Genomic DNA, 20,170 nt, shown 5'->3' on the forward strand with positions numbered 1-20,170 from the left:
AGGTCTGGCAATGCAGTGATTTTTTCAGCAAGTGCAGTTGAAGCTCAGTGTTTTGCCCCAGAAAAGAGAAGGTAACACTCAGAGAATTCACTGCAGAAGACCAGGGTGAATTCTGAATTCCCCTGCTCAGTGCTACTTTGTGTCTGTACCACCTCCTTGCCTCCAGAAGAAGCCAGAGCTCAGGTTTTGTAAGTCAGCCACCATTTTATCTGTGTTGTTTCCAGTATTAATTAATTTGTGGTGCTGTGTTTGTGTGACCTGTTCTTAGCTCCTGGCTGTGTGACCTTTGCCATTAAGCCGTCTCTAGCTGGAAAAAGTCCACGTTAGTAAGTGCTACAGATTAGCCTGAACCATTTATCCATTTTCCCAGCCCCCTCAGATTTTTTGACAGATGTGCATTCTGCAATGGGTGAATTTAATATTTTCATTCAAATTGTAGATGAAAGTTGTTGAGTATCACTAGGATAAAATGAGGTCCCTGCAGGGAAAATACCTCTTTGAATGATGAATCCCCATTTACACTTGCTTCTTAAGATCTATCAGTTTAAATCATGCTTAATTTTTTTCTTTTGCGAAGCACCCAAGAAAACTAATTTGAATATGGTACTTAAATAAATTACTGCCTGCTTTTGTTGTAAAGCTAAAGGTGAGCTTGAGCTTTTCATTGGGGTGTGTCACTGAGGGGTGTGTTAGCTCTTGGGGTGAAGCAATTTTAGTTGTCGGGGTAAAGAAATTTGAGATCAGTATTGGTTAAACAAATCCACAGATCAGTGTAGAATATATTCAGTGGCAGTGCATTAAATGGACAGAGCATATAGTGGGAACTTTTGTACTCCAGGGGGATTTGAGGGATAAGAGTTCTGATGCAGAAGGATAGCTAACTCAGAAAGAAGAGCCATAGCATTCCTCTGGAAGTATTACCAGATTATTTTCCTTGAAAAAATTGAGTCTTTTCTGTACGAAAAATGAGGAGTTTGCATTGATACAGATTTAACCTCCATAAAGAGTTCTAGGAAAATCATTCAAAACTCATGGTAAAGTGTGTGCGTGGCCGTGTTTGAGATGGCTTCTAGCTCACGTGTGCTCCAGCCCGTGTTGGAGTAGCACAGAGGTGGTCTGGGAAGAGCCAGCTCTGCTTCCCCTGTGGTTTTTGCTCTTCCATGGCTCCAGCTGATAGAACCTTTGTAGTACAAGAAGTTCTCACTCACAAAGGGCATCAGGTTAGCCTTTAGTAGATTTATGTGCCATAATATTATTTGAGCCTTTGAAAACCTGCACAGCACTCATGAGGCAGATAATGCAATACTTGTATGGGGCTACTTCAAAGTGAGCTCCGTGGAGTGCTGGCCCTGCTGCTGAGAGATCAATACAGTCCTGTGCTCTCTGCCCTTCAATCACATCAGCAGCCTGTCAGATGTGATGCACTGCTCCACCAGCTCAATACAAACATCAGCTTGATTCTGGTAGGAAAGAGATTTTATTGGACCAAACCCCCTTCCTCAACAGAATGTCCGAGTGCCTTTGGTGTTTTAATTCAGAATAGGGCTGTGCCCAAATAGGAGTGACTTTTTCTTCTGTGATGTGCTCTTCAGTGCTGCTCAGGGACTTAAAATCTGTGGAGTGTGGGTCCACAGAGACCCTGATGTTGTTTCCCAGTTATGCATCCAGTGAGTGCTCCCAGTCCCTGGCTGCCACCTGGGAGAGCTGCATTACTGGTCTAGCTGCTTTTAACAGTCAATTACGAGGAAAGGCGTTTCAATGGAGAAGTTCTTTCATTCCTGCATTACCCACCATGCTGCTTTGTGTTCATGTTTTAACTGGAGAACTGCGTTAAGCACGTTGTGTGTGTTACCCTTCTCTCCTCTGCTGCCTTTAATCAGGAGGTGTATACATTGATGTACAGCAAACATTAAATTGGAGCTGATGGGAAATGGGTTTGAGCCTGAGTTATAATGACCATAAAATGTGGTGAGATCTGGCAATTAACTTATGATGCCAAAGAGTGGCGTGACATGTAATCTAGTGACATCCCATTGAACGGTGTTTCACAGAGCACTAATATTTTATAATATTTATACCTTAAGATAAAAAGCTTGGTTATAACACTCAGTGCATAAATATGCATATACCTGTTTATGGCAGTATGTTAAAGCAGCAGCCCACACTATTTCTTACATTTCTTGTTACAGCAAGGAGCTTATATATCTTAATAATATGAGAAATTAAGCAGTTCAAGAACACAGAGCAGGAAAAAGACCTACTTTAATTTTCTGCAGATGTCTCTAATGACTGAAGACTAAAGGAGTTTCATAATGAAATAGCAAATTGCATGAAAGAGCTTAAACTTCAGTACAAAGTTTGGCTGTATTTTAATATTCCAGGGGAGTGTACACTAATAGAATAATCACTCACCTCTTGTCTTGCAGCTTTTGACTTGACATGGCCATGGAACTTCCCTTTAAAGCACAGTAATTTCTATATAAGCTGTTTGATCCATCAAATAGGTATAGGAGCTTGTGTCAGACTTGAAGAAAGGAGCAGATTCAGCTCTGACAGATGATACAAATACAGTGAAGTTAATTGACTTTGCCAGGGGAGAAAATTCTTCCTCCCAATTATGTCAAATGCTAGACAACTTTCCAGAGGTGTGGAGGGAAACATGCCTAAAGGACAATACTGACACTATGCTTTTCTAGTAGGCGCTTGCTCTGCTTTAACTTTTTTATTATTTAAGCTTTCAGGGATAAAATAATAAAATCAACTAGCTCAACTACCTCTTTGTTTGAGGATTCTCAGACCTCATAAATCCATTGCCCCTCTGTGGTCCTCTAGGATTTTCTGCCCAGTTTTGTGAAGATAAAAACTTCCAGGAGACCCTGTGAAGCAGGGACGTCCCGGGCTTCTTATTTTTCTGCCAGTGTTAGGTGTTCTGCTTTGGCTTCATATTGGCATAATTTAAATGCTGTCAGAGTCAACAGGTTTCTGCCACATTCTAAGATTTTAGTATTTGGAAGGCAGAGGAGAGGACTGGGCTTTTGACTTGGTTCACTGGTCCCATGTCAGACCTATAGCCTGTCTCATATGTGAACCTCTGCAGTTTTGTGTTCCAGCACCACATGATTCTTTTACAGAAATTTCCTGTCAGTGGAGAAGGAGCCAGTGAGGCTGTCATGGTAGGGGTTATTGTCTAGAGAAATAAAACTCCCCTTTTCTCCACTCTGACATGTTTTCCCCTCTCAGCCTCATTTTTGTTTTTAGTTCATGGGTTTTTCCACTGCTCCTCATGATAAGTGTTACTGCCAAGAGATGATAAATAAAATAAATAATAAAAAGGGATTGATGTAGGCAACTTTTTATTGTCTGTCACCTTCTTGTGAGGTTGTGATGGACGGCAGAGCATTGGTGGGCAGGTCATGCACAACCCTCCAGTTTTGTTTCACAGTGAAGGTAGAATCAGTTCAAATGTCCTTTTCTTTTGTGGCTCAAATCTCCTATATGTAACTGCCCTTTTTGTGTCTCACTGTTCAGTAACTCTTACTGCTTTTTCAAGAATATGTTGGTAAATCTGGCAGTGTTTATATTTTATGTGGTTGGGTTTTTTGGTTTTTATTGCTGAGTTTTGCCTTACAAAAGTGCCTAGGAACATAATTGCAAGTCCATCCCTAGACACTGTACAACAGTTCAGAGGTGTGTGGAACAGTCCCTACCTCAAGTAGAGGATGCCATCTTTAAAAGAGAAAAGTTAAATAACATACAATGGTAGCAAACTATCTCCCTTTTATTCCTCCTGCACTTGACTTTCTTCCTGCTAAATGTGGCAATACTGTCAAAACTTCTCATTCTTTTGGCTTCTCCCTGTCAGTGTAACTGTTCCAGAACTTTTAGTAGCCAAGAACTCCATTCTGTTTGTGAGTTCCAAACTTTTACTCATCCTTGCATCTGGTTTTGTTGCCTTAAACCCCAGGTACTTTCAGATTGACACAGTATTGATCACAGTTGCATTTGGTTAAATTTGAGGTTAGTTTACATGAGTCAGTGATGAAATTGCATGTGATGCTTTTTTGGACATTGGGAATTCATTATCTTTAACATTATTTTTTGAGAAATTTTATTCAGCCACTAAATATACTTTCATTAATACAGGCCCTTAGTATGCATAATTGAGATTTGGAATCATGGCGTTTGTTTTTTCACATTTCTTGGAGTGTGCTTCAGTTTAGCTAAACTAAACACCATTCTATTTAGGGCATAATTTTAAGAATATTTTTTGTAATTCTGGCAGCAAATGCTGTGACATTATAATTATGCAATAAGCATTCAATGTTTATCCATCATAAACTGGCTGTAATCCCAGTTCTGGAATACAGCTTTCTTGTTGCTCTGGATTCTTCAAGTGAATGGGTGATTTTGTCTGCAGAAATGATTTCTTAAGAAAATCCACCATTTGGGTTAGTTACATACTAAAGCAGCTCAGAAAGAGAAGTCTGTCTCTCCCTCTGAAGTCATAAATGATTTTCGAAGTTTTATTGAAGGAAGTTCACTTTTAAGAACAAGTTGAACCAGCAGATACTATTCAGAAACAGACTAAATTCTTTCATATATTTAAATATTGCACTCATTTAACCATCTAAATTTAAAAATGGCAACTGGTTAAACCAATGCAATCCAGTGTTGTTAACATACCTGTTAATTTGTGGATTTCAAAGCAAAGCAGGATGCTGTGGTACACCCCAGGGGTCAATAGAGGGACCAGCACTGCCTACCCTCTTCTTCCCTGCCTGGCTGTGGAAGGAGTGCTCCCTCAGCGGGTTTGCAGGTGATGCAAAGTCCAGAGGAGCAACTCATGCACCAGATGGTTGTGCTGCCCTTCAGAGGGACCTTGGCAGGCTGGAGAAACGGTGTCACAGCAATCTTGTGCGTTCAGCAAAGAGAAATGCAGGGTGCTGCACCTGGGCTGGGATAACTCCATGTGCCAGCACGGGCTGGGAGCTGACCTGCTGGGAAAGCAGCTCCCTGCAGAAGGGCCTGGAGCACCCCACAGCAGCCTGTCTTTGTGGGGAAGAAAAGCCACCACCTTCCTGGGCTCTGCCAGGCAGTGTCACCAGGAGGTCGAGGGAGGTGATGATGCTTCCCCTCTGCTCAGCACTGGTGAGGGACACCTCCTCTCCTGGCATCCCTGGTGCCAGAGACATGGACATGCTGGAGTGAGTAGGGATTGGGGTATCTGTCGTGTGAGGTCAAAATGAGGGAACTTTTCCATCTGTTTGGGGAGGCTTGGAAGGATTTTGTCAATGTGTGTAAATTCCTGATGGAGGGCAGGGAGAGAAGGGGACAGAGCCAGACTCTCCTCAGTGATTCCCAGTGAGAGGATAAGATGTCATGGACACAAATGGAAATCCATGGCATTCTATTAGAATGCATTTACTGCAAGGGAGGTCAAACACTGGGACAGGTTGTCCAGGTAGTTTGTGGAGTGCTTCTCCTTGGAGCTACTAAAACATGACTGGATACAACCCTGAGCTGACCCTGCTGAGCAGGGAGGCTGGACCAAGTGGTCTCCCTATGTGCCTTCCAGCCTCAGCCTTCTCAGTGCCATTGTCCTTCTGCTCTGATTGCACAGATGAGAAAACTTCATCAAATAATCTCAGCAATAAGATATGTAAAACTGTATTTTAAAATAAAGAGATTATTTCTTTCAAATTGAAGACTTCTAGACCAGAATCCACTAGGAAGTGTCTTTTTTGTCTGCAGGCTGCCTTTGTCATCTTAGTTCCTTTTGTAGAGGTCTCAGAGGTTGCTGCCCCAGTTTCTAAAGTGGTGTGTTGGGTGCTGAGGTTGGAGTTGCCATCGGATGTGGGCTTGGTAGCATGAAATCAGTGGAGCTGCACTGGTGTGAGAGCAATGAGTGATACAGCTGTGCTGCCGTGAGATTTCAGAGGTGATTGAGTGCTAAACTGCCTTTCTGTTCATGTCTCCCCCTGTCAATTATGTACTTTCACCACTGAGTTTAAACTTTCCAGGAAGAAACAAATACTGAAGTAAAAAGGTACATCTGCTTATAAAAGAGGAACAAATTGTCAGTGTCCTGCTGGTCCCACTGGAATGATCAGACTCCTGTGCACTCCCTTTTCTGCTCCTGGAGAGGGATGGCTGGGGTGGAAGGAGCATGAGTCTGACCCAGTCCAGCTTTCCTTAGCTGTACTGTTAAACACCTTTCTCTAGCTCTTACTCAGGGTATGATACTGAGCTTGGATAATGCCAGCCAGATAAAAATCCAATTGTCTGTAGCAAACATAGCAAATGGCATCACTTTGTTGTAGCAAAGAGCAAAGTGTTTGTTGTGCCTTTGATCTCTAAAGTGCTCTGATGTGGTGAGGTCATCTTGAGGAAGCACTAACAGGCCTTTCCTTGAATTTTGTATATAACTTGATGTAAAAGGAAGGAGGAGAAATGGAATTGAATGTGTGGAAAAAAGTGCTTATTGTGATAATTAATTTCAGTCAACATTTAGCTTGCTTTTCAAAGTTCCTGCACAGGACTTGGTATTGGAATGGGACATTGGCAAATGACTTTATTAGTTTTCACTGAAAATTAATATGTCTGTCAGCTGTTCACTGTGGGGCTCATTTTGCTGTCTAGATCAGTAAGACTGCTGGCTTCCCTTTCAAAACTAATTTTCTTTATTGGTATATTTGCTTATGTGTCTTTAATCCTTCCAGTTACTGCTTTAGAAGATGTGGGAAGGGGAAGAATATGTGGTCCCTGAAGGTTGCTGTGAGCCAGTCACTGCTCGTATGAATGAAATATTTTCATACACCATAAAACTTTATCTCAAAGAAAGTCTTGAGAAGTTAAAATAATGGTAAATATTCTCTAGACTCACTCTTGCACGGGCTAAATAGCCTGGCCTTGGTCCAGGAAGGCACTTAACAATGTGCTTAACTTTAAGCGCATTGAATATTCTTCCTGGCATGAGTGAAAAATCAATGAGGCTGCTCACATGCTTAAAATAAGACATGTGCTTAAGTGTCTTTCTGGACCTCAGCCAGAGCATTGAGCCTGTGAGATGGGCTGAATTCTAACTGTGGGCAAAAGCCAGTAGTGTTTCATTTTGCTTGTCTTGTGCCTTTCTGAAGAATTCATTGATATTGTCTGTGTTTATTTTAATTGGCCTCCATTTCCCATCTAAACCCTACCAACTCCAAAGCTCTGGGAGTAAAATAGATGTGCAACTTCGGGCTGTCAAACAGCTTGTCAGGGGTAGTACTTAGACTGTATATATTGCTCTGGAGCAGGAACTGAACTTCAGAAAAGCTGGGAAAAGATGAGGTGAAACATGATTGTTTTCTTTGGTAGCCAAGGTTTTAATATAGAGAGAAAATGAAGAGGAGAGAAGAGAAGGGCTGGTGACACGTCACACCTTTTCAGTTAACATAGCTGCTTCTTAGGAAACATTTAAGAATGCAGACAGATGCATTAATAATCTGCTGGCAGTGGCTGTAGCCTTGGCAAGTCAGCTTTCCTACCTACTATTGATTTTTCTGACTCTCAGGCAGCAATTTGCAATGGGTGGCATGATCCCCTACCCTCGAAATGGGCAGTGAGAGGACTTGTCACGGCCAAAATAATTTTTACTTTCTAACCAACCCCTCCTGTTTCTTCAACAGCATCTTTTCCTGCTTAGATGACAATTTCCACTGCTGACAATGGTGAATGATAAAACCTACTATATTTAAACACAGCCTCTATGGCTAGAGGTGCAAAATAACCCTCCACGATGCACTGAGCTCTGTGCTGGCACCAGCTACACTTGGGGAAGCACCCCTCAAGTGCTGTAAGTCTGGGGTGTCACTGCTTAGCAAGTGCAAAGGCAGTGCAGCCATGGGCATCTCGGAGAAATCTTTGCTGTCAACTCAAACCTACATGTCTGTGGAAATAGAGTGTCATTGTCCCCCTGCTGCCTTTTGTTTTTTGGCATCTAGGCAGTGCTTGGCTTTCGCTTTCCCCTCTCTGTGATTACAGCTTCCTCCTAACATCCCCAGGGCAGGGGCACCTCTTTGTTTCCTTATGTATTTGATTTATACAGGATGAGAGAGAAACTTAGAGGAGTTGAAAATAGAGTGACCAGAGTAAAGGAAAATGGAGCATAGATGTTTTTTTAAAGGGTTAAGTATGTAGAACTAGAAACAGCCAGTTGAATTTTATATGTAATTACAAAAGTATTCCTGAAAATGCATCTCCACGAGGGAGCAGCTGCCATTTTAGCAGATCTTTTCCACATTGACTCTTGAGCAGTTTTGAATGAGTTTGTTTGTAGGTTGTTGATTTTCTTTCCGCTGCAGAAGTAGCAAAGAGCATTCCAGGCTGGGTTTCAAATTTGCTTCAAGGTAACTCACAGTGTATGTTTTTATTGTGTACTTGTCCTGGTGGCCATTTATTTCTTTAAACAGTGAATTTATCTTTTAATTCAGTAAAAGCTTAATAGAATCACCTGTCACATACAGAATTGAATCTGAATTGAATAAGATGTGATTGAAGGTCAGGTTTAGAAGGTATATTCACATTCTGGGGTAGCTTAAATGGTGAAACAATGTGCACTAGGGATATCAGAGCCAGAATTAGAACTGGAAGAGTGGGTGGAAAATGGGATCTTAGAACTGTTTTGCTTTCAACTGTTTTCCCCTTAGCTTTTCTAAAATCAAGCTCAAGTAGTTCTGTGAATATATCTGTCTGCAGGTGTCTTCAATGTGACAGAGCCTTCTGCCACCTAGTGTTGCTGGGAGCTCTCCTCAGGAGGAAAATTTATTAAATGTCATTTTTATTAGCAGTCCCTACTAATTTCTGGGCACTCTCTGTGAATATTTAAAAAGGCACTTTCTGCACCAGTTTCAGAATCAGTTCAGTCAGTAGGCACAACTTCTTTGGAGACAGATTTTGGGGATGCAGTTTGCAAGTTGAATCGAGTTGTTAACAATCCATCGAGAATTTCAGCAGTTGTGGATGTCACTGCTCTGTAACAACTCTGCTGGTATTTTCTCTCCCTGGTGGAACTAAGGGATTCTACCTAACTCAACACACTCCTGTTTGATATCTGTGCTTCTGCTGTTTCAGGATATTGGATTAGATTGAAAGCAGCAGAAAATTAAAATTAATTCAACAGAAATCATATAAAGAATGATTCAATTTAGACACTTTAACTCATTGTCTTTTTAGAAGAGTAAAATGAAGATCTCCTATCATCACTGCATTTTCCCCTCTAGAAATTCTACCAGGGCACAATAGAGAAGGACAATAAAATCCAGAGCATTTCACCCAGATTTCACAATAGAATTGTCAAGCTGTTAAAACAGAAAAATAGTCTTAATGATGCCTTATATTTAAGCCAAATAAAAATAGCTCCTACCATATGCTGACAGATAGGAAGAAATTGCCTAGGATTGAAGGACTGGGTTTTTTCCTTCATTCCCCTGTAAAAAATATTTTCAGGAGAACAGGGCAACTGTTTTCCCTCCTCTCCCACCTGTGGGAGCTGTGACTGCCCTGTGCCAGAGCGGGGCTATGCAGTGCCTTTGCAGCCAGGGTTTGAGAGCTCAGCCCAAAGGCTGCACCTGACTGGGCCAGAGGCTTCTCATCCCTCACCCATCCATGCTTTTGAGGAGAAGCCTCACTCCGAGCTCCTGCCCTCTTTGTTCCCTCTCACCTCTCCCAGGCCTTCCTGAGGAGCAAATGCCAGCATGGCTGAGAGCTGTAAACCTGATCCTCAGCATCAGCCTGAAATGCTGACCTGACCAGCAGCAACCAGAACCTGAGGCGGCCAGGGGCTCAAGCATTAGAGCACGAGTCAGCTGCAAGAGAAGGTGACCTGGTTTTCACCTTTTTTTGACCTGAACAATCTCATCTTCCTTAAATACTGTCATTCAAACTGCAATATTTGCTTTCAACAATTACACTTTTCGTATTCTGCCTAAAGAAAATAACTTTGGGTTCTTATTATCTGAAATGAATAACTAAGAGTTCGTAATTATTCATTTGAGATAATTACTAGGTTTGGCAACTTACTTACCTGATCAGTATCAGCAGCTAAAGACCCTCTAGAAATTCTTGTGGCGTTTTGAGTCACATTAAACTGGAATTGCCATATGATGTGAATTTGTTGCTATTCAGAGCAGAGGATGCTGTGTCACAGTGAAAACAACTGACTTTCTGACTGAGGAAACTGTATTTCAAAGCTGGGGTTATAACCAGCTTTTTCTCTGTTCAGGTGGTTTTTTTCCATCAGCAGTGATTTGGGGACAAAGCCTGTGTCCATGCCTAATACATGAGTCACCCAGGGGCTCTTTCCTTCCCTGCTGGGACTAAAGCAAGTCCTTCAATGCTAGAAAACCTTTAGAAGCATTCTGGTCACTTCATTTTCCAGCCTTGGGCCCAAAATCAAGGTCTTTACCAGAGCTCCTGGGGCTAAAATACCTCCTGTCTGCTTGGAGCCATCCTGGCCTCTGCAGTTGTGTCCTGAGCTGGTGGGTGGCATCCCTGTCCATGGCAAGGGGGTTGGAACTGGATGATCTTTAATATCCCTTCCATCCCAAATCATTCTATGATTCTGTCCTCGTGTTCTGTTGCCTCAGAACTGTGCATCAAGCAAAATGTGCTAAAAAGGAGGGAAAAAAATGTCTGTGCATCTCCATCCTCCTTCTGTAGGTGTTCCTGACTAAGTGCTCTGTTCAGAAAGGGCTCCCTTTGCCTCATAGATGCATAATTTACATCGATGCGGGTGCTGGAGGAATCTCTTTCATGTAGCTCTCCCAAAGCCCCAGTTCATCAATATGGATCTCTGGCTGTGCGCTGGGGGGATTCATGGCGCTCAGCGGGGTGTGCGGAACACGGAGAAAAAGGCAGAGTGGGAAGAACAGGAAGGAACTTTTATCCTAAAAGAAGAGTTTGTGTGTCCAAAAGAACTGTCTTTCAGAATAAAAGTTCAGTTCTCCCTTCTTGCCTGCAGAAGGGATGCTGATTCCCAGAGTCTAGCCCAGGGGAAGTGTTCCCCCAGCTCTGGGCAAAGACGCAGTGGTGTCTTTAAAACTGAGCTTGCGCTATCCTTACATAAAAAAGATGAGCCTATGAAAATAGTCTTAGGTAGAAAGTTACAAAACAGTAGTTAACTTCCTCAGTTATAATAATTACTTATACACATCCATGTTCTTCTGGTGCCCTTTGTCCTAAACACGGTGTGTGGGAGGAAGAGTGGAGTTGGGGGACAGAGGGAAAGATGAAGAATTTGGAGATCAGTCTATGCCAAAACATTTCCACAACATGCTAAAAAGAGAGCTGCTTTGCAATTACAGAAATGGTGGCTTAATGGTTGTTTTAGCTGTTGAAAAGGAAAAAAAAATCCAATATCACAGCTGAGAAAAAGCCCTTGTGTTCAATGACATTCTTCCTGGGGTCAAGTATGAGCGGAGCCTGATTTAGTCACAGACTAAATGTAGCTGCAGTTCTGCAGTGCTCCCGAGCGTAATCCATAGCAGTCCTGCAGAGCAGCGCTGTGCCGGGCTCCAGCGGGCACTGCAGTGTCCTTGTGCGCAGCGGGGCCGCTCAGGGGTGTTAAAATGCTTCCCTTGCAGTTGTTTGAGCACTTTCTGTGGGGGCTGATTGATTTACTGTATCTGGAAGTCCAGACCTGGAAACCCGAGCGAGGGAGAATGCCTTGAGCACAGTGCTGAGGCCGGGTGTTGAGAGGACAGACAGCTGGCGGGTGACCTCAGGACGATGACAAATGGGGGACCAGGTGCCCCCGCTCATCCGAGAGCACTCCCAGCCCCTCTGGAGTTACGGAAGTCACTCGCGCTGAAGGAAGGCTTCCTGTGAGCAAGGCTTCTAGAAATAAACACTAACCTCTTGTTCCAGCTACGTGCATGGGGGTGAGGGATCCAAGCAGCTCTTTGGGAAAAAGTTGAAGCAGAAATCCTTGCGGTGCAAAGGAAAAAAAAAAGTTCATCCAAACGGTAGTGCCTGTGCATATTTTGGAGCTGGCAGGAATGTGTGGTGTGGAGATGCACTGTGAGCAACAAGAAGCAAACTGTTCACACAGCACAGTCTGACATGTATGGAGCCATCCAAACAACTTAATATTTTACTGGGAGGAAAATGAGATGTGAGGAAGCCCCCCAACAACTGAAGAAAGAGAAGTCAGCATAGAATTTGTATAAAATATCCTTTATAGAGTTGAAACACGTGACCAAAAAGAACTTGCATAGCCTTTAGTTTTCCTTTGCTTGCAAAGGATTTGTGTATTTGCAGGTTCTGCTTTCCGTTTCCTGTTTTTATTTTAAAACAGGCAGTCATGTGCTGAAATGAGGAGAACTTTCAGATAATCATTGTCTTGGATCCGCTCTGCAATGGCACAGAAACCTATAACCCATGTTGCCTTAGACCAGCTGAGGATCTGCCTCCTTTCTCTATGTGTTCCTTAGTGGGGTTGTGATGTACTTTAGCAGCTTCAGGGCTGTTTGTTTTTCTTTTCTACTGAAAAAAACCCAACAACACAAGATGATCTCTGTCATCACTTTAACTTTCGAAGCTGTGTTCAAGATTTCCACATTAGCTCAGAATCACCAAGTGCTCCAAAGACAACAGTGGCTGTTCTCTTGCACTGGTATTTACATTTTCTAAGGTTGGAACTGTTACACCTTGTCTGAAGTGATGCTGCCTGATCAAATGCTAAGAGAAGCTGATTAAATGTAGTATTTTATTATAATCAAAAGGAATATGCAGATACCCACTATGAATTGTGGACTCATGTGGGGGGCAAAATGTATTTCTTAAACATGCACTGGATTTACACATGGGAATTCTTGTCGAATGTGAACCTCTAGCTTGGATAACTCCTCAGTGAAAAGAAGAGGTTCATTTAACTTGTTAACATTTGTAACATCTCCAGGTGTAATTGGATTTACAGTTCCCTTTGAAGATGGGAATAGGTCAGCTTGCACCATTTAAGGGGTTTATGTCCCATTTCAAAGTAGTTTTTATATCTACAGTCTGCAGGGCTTTAAATTGACAGTCTCAAAGTCTGCAGTCCATAGTACTTGGAGTTCACAGACTTCTCTACATGAAATAGTTGTATCAAGTTGGTGCCTTCTTGGGTAGGGCCCTGCAGTGGGACTGGAATTGTCCAAACCTAATTTTTTTGGCAGTGCCTGCAGGTCCTGCCCCAGGGCTGCATCCAGCCTGCAGCAGAGGAAATGTGCAAAATGCATATCAGGGCAGAGGAATACAAAGCTTCCTTTATTCTATAAAACCTTTTTCATCGTTAGTTTCCTGTCTTTACACTTTAAAACATCCACTTCTTTTAAAATTATATCAGTTTCTGGGGGGCAGAAGGCATTTCTCCTTTTCCTTTGATCTCAATTTCTCTTTCGCTTTTCATCTTACCTCAAGGCAACAGCACTGGCTTCTCAGTTACTCCAAAAGCAAATATTTATGTGTTAAATAGATGCAAGTACCTGAGTCTGGTCTCACATCTATTTAAAAACCAGGGCAGCAGTAGAATTGCAGTGCTGGAAAAATGCTGGAGAACTGGGTGCTCTCTAAAACTTCTCTTGCTTTAAAATTCTTTTTTTGCCAGTAGAAGAGTTGGGTTTTTTATGAGGAGTACTGAAGTGTATTTTGAGATAGCTGTCATTGGGAAATTTCCCCCCATTCCACTCCCTGGTATATTAGCTTTTCAGTGGAAGTGTTTGCTCTCTGGACTCTGGATTTCATCACAAAAAGAGGAAGCTTTCAGGGAAAGTAGTATGGGAAAATCTGATCCTGTTCTTTTCCCCACCCCGAGAGGGCTTCCGTGACTTTGTGTCTTTGCATTTAAAGGTTTTTCTACTCCAGGGTTCATAACTGCCCTCACCAGTTCACAGGTAATCTGTAATAAACTCACTGAGATGGGCCATTAGATATATCTTACAGGTCATGAATGTGTTTCACCATTAAAGAGGAAACAGTTTATGTGAAACATCAAATAAAAATACTTCCTTTTTTATGTTAAACCCTCAGAGATTCCTTTATTGGTCACTGCAGTAGCTGACTGGGAGGGAGCACTGAGCCCCAGGGTGCTGCTGGGTCACTGTTGCAGCAGGTCACTGGTGGCTGTGGGCTTCCAGGATCCAAAAAGTTTGCCCTTTATATAAAGGACATTTTAAGGGAGAAGAGGATGGAGGAAAAGAGGGGGGAATAACTCATCACTAATTTCTGCCTTTGGAGTCAGAGCTGGCTTTACCAGCGACAGCTGTTTTATAGCTAATATCACTTTTCAAGGCTTTTTTTTTGCCTCTTTCAGTGTCTGGTAGCAGAGCTCTGTGCTGTTCCATCCTAGCTGAGGTGTGCTGTGGCAGACCTGTTTTGTTTTAATTTTAAAGTACTTTGTTTCACCACACGCAGTTGACACACTCCTGCCCTAAGACACTGTGACAGTGTTTGAAACAAATTGCTATTTAGAAAAAGCAGATGGAGGAGGTTAAAAAGAATCACTAGGAGTCCTATATTTCTTCTATTGATTTGCTGGGCTGGGGCGTTTCCTGTCTTTTCTACTGGGAAAGTTTATTTCTGGTAGAACAGAGTTTTTCACTTAGGAAACCTAATAGGAGCTGAGACTCTCAGTTTTGATTTTTCTTAATCCTTAACTGTAACAAAAAGAGATCCATTAGAGTCAGAAGGCATCTGCTTTTGCAGAATTTATTGCAAGATGAAGGCAGTAACTTTTCCTTGCTGGAAATCAGAATTGCCATGAGTAAGCGATGGTTCTGCGGCAGGTTCCTGGGGCATGGCTGAGTGAAATGGGCTGAGCAGGTTTGTGGCATGGAAAAGGGTCTGGCATTCATCTGACACCTCAGTGAGGGATTTCTGCTCACTAAGCCCTCAGAAGGCAGCACAGCTAAACAGGGTTATTAATAATAACAAACCAGCCTGGTTAGCTAAGCTGAATGTGCACAGCACTTCTGTCTGCAGGTGGGATTGTTGGGGCTGCAGAGGTGATGTCTGTGCTGGATCACTTGTCTTTGGCAGGATTTTTTAGTAGCCAAGACTTCGTTGTGGTATTTAGAGTGACTTTTCCTTGTACCCCTGCACTGTGGGCTGTGTTCCATCCATAAGGTGCCATAATCTGGGTGAAAATGTATTCTTTTTCTCTCTGCCTTGGGATCTGTCATATTTGTACCTCGTCATGCTTAGCCCTGTTTTCACATCCATACTGATTGCTGCAACTGGGTACAGAGAAGCGTTGAAAAAAATCCCAAACAAATAACAGAACTCCTTCAGTGATTGCATCTATTAAATGGATTTTCTCCCATTTTGTCTGTGTGGTCTGAAGGGTGGGGGAGAGGAGTGGCTGCTGGCAGGTGCCTGGCTGCCATCAGGGCTGGCAGTGTGACCTTGGGCAAGGAGGGATTGGGTTGGGCTCGTGAGGAGCCCTTGCTGAGCTCGTGGCTGTGTTAAACTTGAGTTCTGTGTTGGAACAGGCTGTGTTGGCTGGGGTTCAGCAGGAGCTTCTGACACCAGTCATAGGTGGTGGGTCTGTTAACATCTGAACACAATCATAGTGCCCAAATAGTGTCTGCTAAAATGCTTAAAAGACTGGGGGGTTTCTTGTTGTTGTTTGTTTGTTTGTTTGTTTTTTTTTAATTTGAGGATCAGGTTTCTAGCTACTCTGTGGAAGGATGAATTGCTGTTCTGGATTTCTTTGAGTACCAGCTTTGTGCCTTGTGTTTTTGCCCTGCCTTGGCCATATTAGACTCTGAGAGATGGAGAACCACAACATATCTGAGTAACACCCAGTGAAGGCCTGTTCCCAAATGCCTTTCCTGGGGCTATTTAATGGAGAACAGCAATGAACTCGGCTCATTTTATAAACAGATTCTGTTTGGCTGCACAGACTGACTGTGGTAGAGCTGACTGGTTCAAAGGAAAACAGAGCTGAGCAGAGGAGCTCAGTTTGTACCTGCTCAGGGACTAGAGAGTAACCCAGGCCACACATTCCTCAGCAGAAGCCAGGCCAGACACAGTCCAGTTCCTTATGTGCCTCTCTCCTCTGACAAGACCCAGACTCTGCAAGCTCACTCTGGGTAATGCAGCAATAGCTCATCCTAGGGATTGGTAAATCTAATGAAAATGCTGTCTCCAGAAAGGCTCAGGAATGCAGCAGCCTATGCTACTGCCTTGCTAATGCTTCACACAGTTTTCCAGACTGGAGTATTTTGCTTGCTTTATGCAACCACTATTTATTATTTAAATGATGAATCTGGAAAATTTCCCAGATCTAATGTCTGCCCCATTACTTTCTGTCTTGGATATTGCAGATAATCAGATGAGTAGTAAATCATTCTGTGGAATAGAATTAAATGATTTCTTTTTTTTCCCTCGTCAAACAACTTGTGAATGATTTTTCTTTTCTTCACTCCCATAAAATACCTAATAGGTAAAAAAAATCTGTGTGCCAAATACACAGTTATTCCATATGTATCTCTAAGTGGTGCATCTGCAGAAACACCCCTGGGAGGAGTGTATTTATCTTGGGTACCAGGGAAGATTGTGTGAAATAATCCCTAGCACTGGTACTTTCAGTTGGGTGGGTGAAGGGACATACTGCGGGGTGGTTTGGGCTTGTTGGTTGGATGTTTGGTTCTTTTTGTTTGGGGGATTTTCAGTTTGCATTTTGGTTGGTGTTTGGTTTAGCCAGGTTTGATTGTGCCCTTTCTCCATCATCTTTGATTGTTTCTGACATCTTTCCCGAACTTCTCTGAAGCAAGACCACCCTGCTGAGCAGTGAGGGGATGTTTGCCAGTGGCCCTGGGTGTTGCTGAGCTGCTGTTGGGTCCTCTGGCTCTCAGCAGCAGCAGTGCCAGGGGGCTGGGGCTCCTGGGCTGTGCTGGGAAGGCACAGGGAGTCACAGCCGCTGCCACGCTGAGCCCACGTTGCTCTCCACAGTCGTGGTGAAGGATTGTGTCACAGCCTTGGGAAAAGAGAAAGCATGAAGAAAACCCCCTCCCAGGAATGACCAGCTTGATTCTGAGCCTCCACACCAAGTGTGAATTACACCTCTTTCCTTGAAAACAGGAGGCTTTTCCCCCCCCCCCCACCTTTCCCTCCCACCCCCTCCACGGTGATGAGAAACTGAAGGTCAGGAATGAGCCCCCCAAGGCTCATGAAGAACAAAATACGACGTGTTTTAACTGACGTGAAAGGTTAATGGGGAAGATCAACATCCAAAGGCTGCAGCCAAGGAAAGGGGGCTTGTTTGGGCAGAGCCTGAAGCAGAGCATAGGCATTGCTGGGAATGGGAGGTGTGAAATGGTGGGGCAGGGAACACACAGCCATTTAGCCCTGCTCAAAAATAATAGTGCAGGCTTTTTTTAACTTCAGAGTTTAGTCTGCCCTCAGTAAAAACAAGTTACATTAAAAAACCGTGCACCAGAAAAAGCAAACCTCTTTTTCCTGGTTTCTGCTTATAAGATTTACAGGTACTTAAAATAAACCTATGAAAAACAGACCCAGTGTGCTGGAATTTGCTAACTAGTGAGAGCAATTACCTCCAGGTCCCAAGACCTAACGGAGCTCGGCTTTTTGGAAATAAAACTTGGCAAGCGCTTCTTCCTGCTGCTGCTGTAAAGGTGTACATGAAAAGATGTGCTGACCTCTGCCAGAAACCCCAGGAATCCAGTTCAGAGAGATTCTCCTGTGGAGGGGATGGCTGGAATCAGGCAGCACAGATGGGGACTGGTGTGGAAAAGCCGGCAAAACATTCGCTTCTCATTGTGTGGCTTCAGCGTGGCAGATTCTTTGCAATTGCCTGGTGTACCACAGTAATTAAATGGGTCAAGAGCAGTAAGTTCAGATACTTAACAAGAAAATAAAGGCCTCACTTGACAGCCAGCAGCGGGCCGTGCTTGTTTCACAGGAGTAAGGAGAATTAGGGCAGGTTGTGCAGTAGAAGTCGATGGGAGCCTTTTTGGCAATGATTTTGTATTGCTTCAGAGATCATCTCCCAATTAACTACAAGTGCTGCAGTGACTGGAAGTCAGGTTGTCTTATGAAACTAGTGCTCCAATTTCAGATGTCCCAGGAAAAGGGAAACAATAGACTCTATTTTTCTCCTTTCAGTGATATGTAAGTGAGAGAAGATAAGAAAAGTAATGAGAAAGACACAACCAACCTATGTTAATATTGAAATGTAAAATAATCCCGTTTTCACTGGACTGTTTCATGCATGAGGGGAAAATGAAGTTGTGCAATGAAATAAATATGATAGAAGTGAAATCCAAGATGGGAATTGATTTTTATAAGACTCTCTGGTTTGGAGGGTTGAGGTAGTTTCACACCAGCATTTTGAAGGAAATTATTTGTTGTTGTCAGTGCCCATCGTTCCTAGCTGTGGAAAGGAGCTCCTGTTTCCCACAGCAGTTTTAAAAGTCCTTTGGGAAGGATGAGATCTTCCTCTTAAAATATTAAGGGACAAGTAGCAAGAATGTTAAAAAAAAAATTAAAACCCATAAAATGTGTTCTGCCACAAACCAGGAGCTCTCTGCAAACCACCTCCCCTTGCAAATTAAGAGATGGGACCAGCTTTCTTGCTGTGTTTGTAGATTCTTTTGGACTGAGCACTATTAAAAAGGTTTATTTTATTATTATTTTGTGCTCCCCTGCCTGTGTCTGTGCTGATGGGAACCAGAGTCTGGCAGTGAGGGCCAGACTCTCTCACAACTTGGTACAAAGCACCTCAACTCAGTCACAGGATGCAAATTCAGTCTCACCTTCAGCATCTCACCAAGAATGCCTCAGAGACATTGCTCATGTCTGTGCATTGTGGTTATTAGGTGCAAGAAATACAGTTTTTAAAACTGTAATTAATCATTTCTCAGTAATCTCTTTTTCTATGCTTTTACGGCATCAATGGGTATGACTGTTTATTATGTCTTACCTATAAAATCTGACCTGTTTTATATACTCTTTATGGAAACAGTGTACAGTCATAAATTAAAAGATGCAACTGTTCTGGATATTTTACTGGTGGTCCTGTATTTTCCTGCCAAAAGTGCAGCTGTTTTAGGTTTCTCGGGATAACATTATAAAAGGCTGTGTGCGTTTTGCAAGTTTATGCTTGGATTGCCAAGCCAGAGGTGGAATGACTCAACCTTCCCAGGAGCAACATGTACCAAGTGAGGAATCAAAACAGCGGCTGAAGCGTTGCTCCTGTGGAAAGCGCTTCTTGTTTATGGGGTTGTGTCTGGTGGTCGAGATTGGAGAGGGTCGTCATGCTGGTCCTGCTGGGCTGTGGGTCCGTCTATTTGATGGGGTTTTGGTGCAAAACTAGTGGAGAATCTGTCTTGTACCTCTCTCGTGGGGTGCAAGAGCTGTAGGGTTACAGTGTGGAATGAAGCCATCCTTTAACAGGAGCTCTCAGCATGTGTGGCTGGGGTGGAGCCCTTGGAAGGAGCCACGGGGAGCCAAGAGTGGCAGTGCCAGCACAGGCAGCGGGGTTTGTGTTTCCACATCAACTCCTGCTTCCATGTCAACTCTTGTTTCCATGTCAACTCAACGGTCTGGGAGGTTTGGGGTACTATTAGATGGCTCTGCAAATGGGTGATGATGCTTAATTAGTGGGGAAGTTTAGGGCCTTTGTCAGCCAAAGTGATGGCAGCCTCCCACAGATCTAATTCCCAGGGTCAGTGGGCTCCAGGCACAGGTAAGCTAAGGGCAGGAAGCTCAGCCCTGTGGTCCTCAGACCAACTGGCACAGTCAACTTGGGGGAGTGTCTGGCGTTAAGTGGCAGAGCTGAAACTCTCCTGTTTCTGTGGGAGTGCAGGAAAGCTTCTGGTGGTGTCCTTTTCTTGGCAGGACCGATGGGAGTGGGGAAATGAGGCATCCCCCAGAGAGAGCACAGGGAACACAAACCCCTGGGTGCCCTTAACCCTGTGCCACCTCCCGCTGTCCCAGAGCGCTGGCTGGGGCAGCCTGGTTGAAGGTGCATCATTGCTTTAACTCACAGAAGTTTTATCCTGATGTGTTCAGCGGGCAGTGGGCAGCTCCATCTCCTTGCTTTTTCCAAAAGCAGCCTCAACCTCGCTGTGCTGTGAACTACAGGGGTGTTTGGTGTGTTTGCTCTGCTCTGAAATAACGCCGCTCTTTG

At 43.5% G+C, this 20,170-nt stretch overlaps 1 protein-coding gene across 3 annotated transcripts in view; it reads left to right on the forward strand.

Moving 5' to 3' along the window:
• Positions 1 to 20,170, forward strand: part of MNAT1 (MNAT1 component of CDK activating kinase) — a 120,618-nt gene that overhangs the window by 99,198 nt on the left and 1,250 nt on the right. The window lies entirely within an intron of this gene.

The sequence above is a fragment of the Corvus moneduloides genome, chromosome 6 (genome assembly GCF_009650955.1).
Source record: "Corvus moneduloides isolate bCorMon1 chromosome 6, bCorMon1.pri, whole genome shotgun sequence".
NCBI classification, from domain to species: Eukaryota; Metazoa; Chordata; class Aves; order Passeriformes; family Corvidae; genus Corvus; species Corvus moneduloides.